Source organism: Solanum tuberosum, unplaced genomic scaffold (genome assembly GCF_000226075.1).
Source record: "Solanum tuberosum cultivar DM 1-3 516 R44 unplaced genomic scaffold, SolTub_3.0 scf00024, whole genome shotgun sequence".
Taxonomy (NCBI): domain Eukaryota; kingdom Viridiplantae; phylum Streptophyta; class Magnoliopsida; order Solanales; family Solanaceae; genus Solanum; species Solanum tuberosum.
The window spans coordinates 1,025,101-1,033,935 of NW_006238950.1; positions in this window are offsets into that span (position 1 = coordinate 1,025,101).

Genomic DNA, 8,835 nt, shown 5'->3' on the forward strand with positions numbered 1-8,835 from the left:
GTAGCGTTGGATTGAGAAATCATACCCTTCATAAGGTTAGCTTGAACTAGCATCATAGAATGCTTTCATGGTATCAAGATTTGGTTAGGCCAAACCATTTATTGGCAGCTAGGATTGAGCAATTGTACGCTTCCTTGAATAGCTTGGACTTGCATGATAGTATATTTTCCATGGTATCTTGGTCTAGCCTAGTATGGTGCTATTCCTTAGTAGCCTATGAATGATAAATTGTAATAATTTATGTATGATGGCTTAAAGTGGTACTTAGTATGGATGGGATTATGGGGTCTTTTACATGCATTGCACAAGTATGACTTGAATCTACTTATGAAGTGTTTCTCTTGTATGTTGTATACTTAGCTTGGATTGTTGCTATAGTTGCCTTCCTTGATATGTTTGACTACAGGTGAAGGTTCCCTTGTCTATGAGAAATAACCTAAGGATGAGATCCAAAGATGGTAAGTATGATTATGATGGCCTAAAAGAGGTACTTAGTATGGGTGAGATTATGAGGTCTAATCATGCATTGCACAAGTATGCTTTGAGGGTTCTTAAGAAGTAGTTCTCTTATGTTATGAAGATCTAAGGATTTACTATGCCTATGACCATGTTATTATCTCTTATGCTTATGGATTATGTCGTATGCTGAATAATGCTTATCTTATGTCTATGTTAGAGATTATGTTTATGATAATGTTGTTATGCTCTTATGATGTTATGCTAGCTATCATATTTAGTACTTAATTGTACTAATACATACTTTTGCCTACATTCTTATCAAATGTAAGGTCCTGTGATCTTGATTTCCATTCCCGTGGCTAGGATCTTAGTATAACAAGCAAGTGAAGATATAGTGAGTCCTCATAGCATCGGACTACTATGCCCTTTTATGTCTAGATTTTTATATGGGTTGTGTCCCTAAGACTTCTATGTATTAGATCATTTCAGACAATGTTAAAGACTTCCGCTTCATTTTATGAAACTTTGATTGTTATGAAAAATGTTTTAAATTTCCGCACTTTTCTATTATCTTATGTTATGATATGCTAAGGGGCCTGTGTGAGACTTCTTGTCTTGTACGCCTTGTTACATTTAAGGGGTACCCCTAGGTCGTGACCAACTTGGCAGTCATAACATAAGATTTAGAATGGTTCTAGGATGTCTTAAACCACGTCTAGTAGAGTCTTGTTCATAAATGTGAAGCGCATCACATTTATGAATAGGAGGCTATTAGATGTTTAGGAAACTTCACTTCTTCATTCTGTAAGTCGTGCCATAGAGTTTAACTCTATTAGATCTTTCTCCTAATACTTGCCCGCTGGTTTGCAGTATATGACTACTACAAGGGCAAATGCTAGAAGGAATGAGGGAGACAATGAGGATCAACAGATTCCTCCCCAAGCTCCTCATCAAGCTCCAAATGATCCTGAGAGTATAAAAAATGTGAAGATTAGGTCGGCTTTTCAATTGTTGGCTCAAGCCATGACGGAACAAGCCAATAGAGAGGTAGTAGCCCTAGTGAACCTAATTATGGGTACGACCACTTCAAGAGTGAGGAATTTTATTAAGGAACCCTCCATAGTTTTATGGCTCCAAGGTAGAAGAAGATCCTAAGGAGCTTATAGATGAGGTTTTTAAGGTATTTGCCATTATGGGGGTGAATTCGGTATAGAAAGTGGAGTTAGTTACTTACGCATTGAAAGGTGTTGCTCAAGTGTGGTATGAACAATAAAAAGATAAGAGGCAGGTAGGAGTGGGTCCAACAGAGTGGGAAGTGTTCAAGTTGGCGTTTCTTGATAGGTTCTTTTCCGTAGAGTTGAGGGAGACTAAAATGCAAGATTTCATTAACCTTAGGCAAGGTAGCATGAGTTTTAAGGAGTATGCCTTGAAATTTACCCAACTATCCAATATGCTCCAACTATAGTGGCGGAGTCAAGGGCTAAGATGAATAAGTTTATAATGGGAGTGTCAGACTTAGTAGAAAAAGAATGACGTACGACAATGCTTGTTAGTGATATGGATATCTCATGTCTTATAGTGTATGCCCAAAAAATTGAGGAATCAAAACTCAAGGAAGAGAAATCTAGGGAGAAAAAGAGGTCTAGGATGGATGATGATAAGTCTTTTCATGATAGGTCCGATGGACATAGTCGCTCTAGGAATCAATAAAGGTTTCCCGGACAAGGTTCTTCTAATGCTCCTAAGTATAAGGAAGAGAGGGTGTCTAACCCTAAGCCATCCAGAATTAGTAATTTGTTCTTATGGCCTACTTGTACTAGGTGTGGAGAGAGGAGTGAGGGTAGATGTTTAGCCGGTAAAGAGGGTTGCTTTAGTTGTGGTGAAATTGGTCACCAAATGAGGAATTATCCTAAGGCAAAGTCTAAAGGAAAAGAAGATCCTCCTAAGGAAAACCGGTTTTATGCATTTCAAGCTAGAGGTGACCATCAGTGTGTTGTCAATGTGAATCCCAGTATCTTGATAGCTTCTTAATTGATGTTTATGATTTTCTAGATTTTGGATGTTATCATTGTGATGCTTTGGTTGCACTTCTAGTATGTTCCTATGTGATTGTAGAACCCATATAGTCAAAAATTTTGTTCCCGAATGAGCCTATCCATGAGTGGAAGGGAGGAAAGTCTATGTCCTAGTTTGGGTTATGTCTTGTCTTGAAAATGATTTTGAGGGTTACATATACCACCTAGTTAAGGTTAGGAAGAAGAGTTCAAATTTTGACCAACTCCAAAGAGTTAGTTATCTTTTAAGATTGATCTTAAGTATGGTCATTTTTAGTAGGGTGTTTAGAAAACAACTATATGTGGTAATTGAGTAGACTCCTATGAAGGGTAGTAGTATTGTCCACCATGGTTTAGAATCATCTTGTGTGGTGGATGTGAATGCTTAGTGATGTTTAGGTCCGGCCTTAAAATTGAAATATATGGTGCTTATAGAGTCCACTTAGGCTTACTCCCAAGGGGGAGATAGTGTACTTAGATAGCAAGATCGTGGGATGTTCTTAATTATTATGATTAGGGTTACTTGAAATTCTCACCCTAGAAAGGTGTAGTGAGTTTGGGAAGTTTAGTCCCCGTCTTGTAGACCCCTATAAGATCTTGAGATGATGAGTTCCTCTTAGTTGTATTATGTTTTGGAGTCATGCGTGATTTAGATGTTTCCATGATTTCCTTATGTGGTGCATGTTCATGATAACTTGTGAATTGAAAGAAAATGAAGTTGCATAATAGATTTCTTCATGTTGTAGTGCATTGAGTAGAGTTGCCTATAGACTTCATGAGATGAATTGATGGACATGTCCTAGCTTGGAGTTGAGAGATTCCTTCTTGGACAAAGGTTATGAGTATAGATTGCATATAGGCTCCATGAGAGTGTGTTGAGCATGCTTTTATCTTAGAGATGGTAGTTCCTCCTTGAATATGAGTAGATGTAGAATTTCATGCATTTTGGGTTATTAGATGTAGTTCCTAGTTCCTTGTGTTGCATTGAGTATGTTTAGCTTGGAGTTGAAGTTTTCCTCTTTGGATGTGTTCATTTAGAAGTGTTGCATGTATGATGGGTTGCTAGTCTAGAGTCGTAACCTTAAGAAAATACCTAGAACATCATTCGAGGATGAATGTTCCCTAGGGGGAGATATTGTAACACCCTAGAAATTAGAAGGCTAAACTAGAGCTTGACGGGAGAGTTAGAGTCGTGAATAACTCCCCGTACTTAAAATGAAGGGTTTTGGGTTAAAACATCAAGGTACAATCCCTCAAGGATCAACCAAGGGACTCTTGAGGAGGACCTTAGCAAAACTACCCAAAATAGTAGACCTACGATTGGACCCACACCCTGTAGGGGTCGTGGGTCAAGGTCTCAAAAACTAGGTTCCAGTCACCCTAACCACAGTTCACCAGCACGCAACGTGAATCCATCCACAGACCGTGGACGTGGTTCCGTGGGTGGTGCATGGAGACAATTTCAAGGGTTAAATTAGGGGCACTTTCGGGTTTTCCGATTTTAAATAGGATTAAGTGGTGTCGTTTGAACCTCATCTAGACCAACTATATAAAGACTTTAGACCCCTAAATTCATTGATCCTAGTCATTATTTCAACTCACCAAAAGAACCCAATTCTCTCCAAGAAATCCTCTCTCTAGAAAGAAGAGGAAGAAGAAGAACAAGGGTCAAGCTAGGTCACAAGATTTGTGAGGGATTTGTATCCAAGGTATGATAGCTTATTCATCCATGGATTCTCCCATCTATGGGGCCCCGTAGAATTCCCCCAATTTGTTGAAGAATTCCCCAATTCAAGTTAGGGTTTGTTCAATGTTGTGGGTTATGGTGTATGTTGATCCAATTGAGTGAATATTGATTGTTTATGATTGAATTAGTAGGAAAGAAGCATGTGATTAAAATGTCTTGTGATCTAGGCCTATGTGAGGATAGTAAGAAGTAAAGCTTTGATAGTAAAGTTAAATATGATGAATTATGTATGCTAAGGCTCTGAGAGTGAAGTGCCTATCATTATGATATGTTGTTGTATTGTTAAAAGGATATTCTCATATACACACTTATGCATGAATACGATATGATAAGCAAGGTTCTCTCACATAGAATGATTCTAGGTTGAAAGGATTGCTCACCTAAAATAAATCAAAGCATGTTTAGTTATGTTAGCTTGAAGTTGTGTTATGAAATCCCTTCATGAATAGCTTGACTTGGTAAGACAAGACCATTTCATGGTAGCTTGAGTAGAAGATCTCATGGTAGCCTTGGATTGAGAAATCATACCCTTCCTAAGGTTAGCTTGAACTATCATCATAGAATACTTGCATGGTAGCATGACTTGGTTAGGCTGAACCATTTCATGGTAGCTAGGATGGAGAAATAGTACCCTTCCTTGAACATCTTGGACTTGCATGATAGTATGCTTTCCATGGTAGATTCGTCTAGCCTAGTATGGTGCTATTTCTTGGTAGCCTAGAAATGATAAATTGTAATCATTTATGTATGATGGCCTAAAGTGGTACTTTGTATGGATGAGATTGTGGGGTCTTATCCATGCATTGCACAAGTATAACTTGAAGCTACTTATGAAGTGTTTCTCTTGTATGTTGTATACTTAGCTTGGATTGTTGCTATAGTTGCTTTCCTTGACATGTTTGACTGAAGGTGAACATTTCCTTTTCTATGAGAATTAACCTAAGGATGAGATCCAAATATGGTAAGTATGATTATGATGGCCTAAAAGTGGTACTTAGTATGGGTGACATTATGGGGTCTCATCCATGCATTGCACAAGTAGGCTTTGAGGTTACTTAAGAAGTAGTTCTCTTATGTTATGAAAATATAAGGATTTACTATGCCTATGACCATGTTATTATCTCTTATGGTTATGGATTATGGCTGATGTTAACTAATGGTTATCTTATGTCTATGCTGGAGATTATGCTTATGATAAAGTTGCTATGCTCTTATGATGTTATGCTAGCTATTATATTTATTACTTAATTGTACTAACACATACTTTTGCCTACATTCTTATCAAATGTAGGGTCTGACAATCTTGACTTCCATTCCCGTGGCTAGGATCTTAGTAGAGAAGGCAAGTGAATAATTGGTGAGTCCTCATAGCATCGATGATTTGACCACTATGCCCTTTCATGTCTTTCTTTATGTTTAGATTTTTGTATGGGCTGTGTCCCTAAGACTTTCATGTATTAGATGGTTTAAGAAAATGCTAAAGACTTCTGCTTCATTTTATGAGACTTCGATTGTTATGAAAAATGTTTTAAATTCCTGCACTTTTCTATTATCATATGTTATGATATGCTAAGGGTCTTGTATGAGACTTTCTGGACTCTTGCACGCCTTGTTACATCTAGGGGGTACCCCTGGGTCGTGACAGACTTCAAGTACAGTTAGTGCTCAATACCATAGGCTTGCCCTTATTTTCACTTCATAGACTCTCTAAACTAGTCACTGGGATCACTATAGGACTTTCTTAGCTTGTAACGTAGGCTTAGGGTCAGGTAGGGTACATTTGGGTACTTTTTGTGATTTTTCTGCCCTCCTTGACATTACATTGGCTTTTTACCTCTTTTCTCAACCAATTCTTGACATATATTTACTTTCTGCTCTTTCCCTTGACTCTCTTCAACACATACGTGATTTTGCATTTTCGCTCTTATTTTCACATTCTTCTTTTTCTTTGTTTTCTTCAAGATCTTTTTCATTGCTCTTGTTGTTTCTTTTGAATTCAACCACATCTTTTTGTTTCTTTTCTTTTCTTTTTCTTTCTTCTACACAAAACTCTTTTGATACCCTTTTTCTTTTGGTTTTCTTTTTTTTATAGCCACCCTCAACTTATGCAATTTGCATGAGTTGAGGTGCACAATATCCGATATCAGACCAGGGCTAAGATTAAGGTAACTTTTTGAATTAGACACTTTCAACTTAGGATTTTGGCCTAAGTCAAGGTGCACATATCCAAGGAGGTACTTGGGGCCAAGACAATTATTTTAGGGAAGGTGAATTAGGTGTATTAAAAGTAGTGTTCTACATTAGGCTCAAATATTTGGATCAAAGGGAACATTTATTTCTTTTGGTTGAATCATTTTAGGCTTGAGTGGACTTATTTGAACAATGGCCTATGATCAATTCCCAAATTCTAGCCTAGATTATCTTAGCAGGACCAACGGGGTAAGTTCTAGATTGGCACATACTGTATGAACATTCAAAGTTTCCTCACACACTTGGCACATTGTTTCATCATCGGATTATTGAATTACCCAGTTCAAGTTTTTAGCTTAAGTCATGCTATCATACCGGTTCCTTATCATGTCATATGAAGATCCAACACATTCAACTCATTCAGCCTATAGATCTAGCACATTTTAAATTTTTTGGACATGTATCAATTTCATGCTTTTTATGCCATCATACTTTCATTCTTCTACTTACTTCTACACAACATTCCTAAACATTCTAGTTCAACAAAAAAAGTAAACAGTCTCTTGGGGGAAAATAACACAAGCAAGTAAACCCCAAGAGAGGATTATGAGTTGGGTTACTCAGACTTCACCCTATCTCTCATAATCCATTTACCCCACCTCAACAAAATAAGGTGCAATTGCCCTCAATGCGCAAACCAAGAAAAAAAGCATAGGGTGAAGCAAACCTGTGGTGCAAATGCGCCGAAGACACATAAAGAAATGGATGGGTCCGGTTTCCTAGAACCCGTTTGATAAACACTAGGGACGCCATCAGTATCCCCCTCACCAACTATGGGAGCACCATCAGTAATGCTTAAAATACCAGATGGGTCAACATATATCTCATAGTCCCGGTGCTGCCTCATCTCCTCATCAACAATGAACTTCCTTTGGGCCACCTCGAACTGTTGTCGCTCCTTCTTCCACAATCGTCGAGACTCCTCAATATCATAAGTGTGGTCGGAGCGGTGGCGCTTCCTAGCAGCACGGGAAGAGTCTGGTGGTGGCATAGTCTTTCCAAATAGAGCAGTCATCACTACCTCATCCTCTGGTACATCAGGGGCAGACTCTGGCACAACAAGCAACAACATTAGCACGGAAGCTAGCTAACTCCGTCTGGAAGGTGGTCACATCTGTGGTAGGGGCAGGCCTCTCCAAGACTCTTAACTCGAAAGCATCCAGACGCTTATGAACGTGTTGAGTCTTCTGATCCATCATCTGCTCCATCCTCACCTCAGACTTCTCAATAAAGTGCTGCAACCACAACTTCATATGCTGCAGTAAGGTGGCCATATGGGTCTCCAGCTTCTGGACTTGGCATAGAGGAACGACAGTGGACCCTGAAGAGGTAGTGGCTTGGTGGCTGAAGAAGGTGGAGCCTAGGCATCTGCTTCATCTGTGCAGCGAGATCAACACCCAAAGGCGGTACATCAACCTGTGGCTCCCTCTGCGGTGCAGCAAAGTTGGCATCATCCCAAATGAGGGTAATGTCCAGTATCTTGGTCGCCTCAAGCAACCTGTCACAATGCCAAATAGGCACTGAAGCCTCACTGTAGAGATGGAATATTAGACATGGGAAAGGCAGGGTGGTGGTGATCTCAAAAGCCCTCTCGTGGATCTATGCTATCAGGATGCAGGCAAAATCAATCTCCAGACCCGCCCTAATAACTGCTATCATCACGGCCCGGTCCCATGTAACAAAATTGTCTGCCTAATTGGGGATAGTCGATTATGAACCAATATCCAGAAGAACTTCGTAGTGAAGCGCAGAGTCGCCTTCCTAATACCCAGAGTAAGAGTCTATACCCACTTAGTGAGCTCCCCATCCTCGGTAATATGATGTGCCATCCACCTCAAAAGTGTCTCCAACTGCTCGGCATCCCTCTGAAATGCCCCGCTCTAAATGATGTCATCTTGTAGTCATACTCTGTTGTATTAATCAGTAGAGTGTGTGCTGGGCCATAGATGAATCGGCGGATAGTGGTCTCAGAGATATCTACGGGGAAGTTCCGTATCAAGAACATCTAGAGTGGGGACTGAGCTATGGGTTTGGCCTGTTTAGAGATGGAATTCCAGAAGGTGACATCATGAGAGGCATCGAACTCTCTGGTCATATCCTCGTCGTAGGTCCCGTGGCTCCGTCCCATCCACTAACATTTGTGCCTTCTGAAGAGCTCCTCAATAGCTGGTGCAGTGTGGAGGCTGCCTGTAAGGACCCTGCACTCCTTAGTAACATTCCAAGCCGTTCTGTTGTTTTCATTCAATATGGTGCGATTCTCATATAACTGATACAGGCCCGCAACGCACCATCTGTTTAGCTCATCGGTATTGGGGGCAGGCTCAA